Raw genomic sequence first — 1,063 nt, 5'->3', positions numbered from 1 at the left:
GGAGCCCCTCCCAGCTCCCTCAGCAGACACGCTGTCTCCCCTGGTGGCCTCCAGACTCACTCATGGCCCCAGGGTAAGGGGAGAGACAGACGCCATGGGGAGGGGTCGGACGGGCGGGCTGGGACACTCAGTGGGGCCCGCAGGGCAGGTCTGGGGGGGGTCCTGCCTGGGAACCCTGCAGCTCTGCCCAAGACAGGGCTAGCAGGGGCAGACTCGTGAAGGTGGGGCTCCTGGGAGGAGCCTCCAGGATGGCTGACTCTATCTACCTGCCTGTGCCTGACCTAACCCACTGGACAAGGCATTGGGGCCTGCTGGCCAGGCTTCCCCATAGAGCAGAGGCCAGCCAGGCCCGTGTGGCCCTGCCCAGCCTGGCCGTGCTGCACAGCTGCACCTTCAAGCTGAGCCAGAGGACAAGCAGAGGCCTGGCGGGGAGCCTGGGGCCAGCACAGCGCGGGAGGGGACCTGCTGGGCGGGTGCGGCATCCGGGTGGGCAGTGACCACATGCCAAGGCTGGGCCACGCGTGTGCGCACCTGTGTGCCAGTGCATGCGTGTTCTGTGCACACCTGTGCCTGGGACCACATGGGCCTGGTTTGGTGTGTCTGCGTGGCCCGCACATGTGCACGTGAACCCGTGCCTGTTGGCTCCACGTGTGCGCACAGAGCACAGGCGCGCACACGTGGTGCACGTGAGTGTCTGGCGGTGTCTGAACGTGTGCATGTGTGCGTGTGCAACTGCGTGTGCGTGTTTGTGGACCTGCGTGCACATGTGTGCGCCTGTGTGATGCCAGTATGTGTCTGTGCACGTGTGTATGAGTGCGACTGTGTGCGCCTGTGCCTGTGTGCCTGTGTCTGTGTGCGCCTGACCTGTGTGTGCGCCTGACCTTTGTGTGCCTGTGTGTGCCTGTCTGTGTGCACCTGACCTGTGTGTGCCTGTGTGTGCGCTCGACCTGTGTGTGTGCCTGTGTGTGTGCGCCTGACCTGTGTGTACCTGTGTGTGCCCGTGTGTGTGCGCCTGACCTGTGTGTGCCTGTGTGTGCGCCTGACCTGTGTGTGCCTGTGTGTG

Source organism: Condylura cristata, unplaced genomic scaffold, assembly GCF_000260355.1.
Source record: "Condylura cristata isolate star-nosed mole 26May11 unplaced genomic scaffold, ConCri1.0 scaffold00103, whole genome shotgun sequence".
NCBI lineage: Eukaryota > Metazoa > Chordata > Mammalia > Eulipotyphla > Talpidae > Condylura > Condylura cristata.
This window is presented reverse-complemented; position numbering follows the sequence as displayed.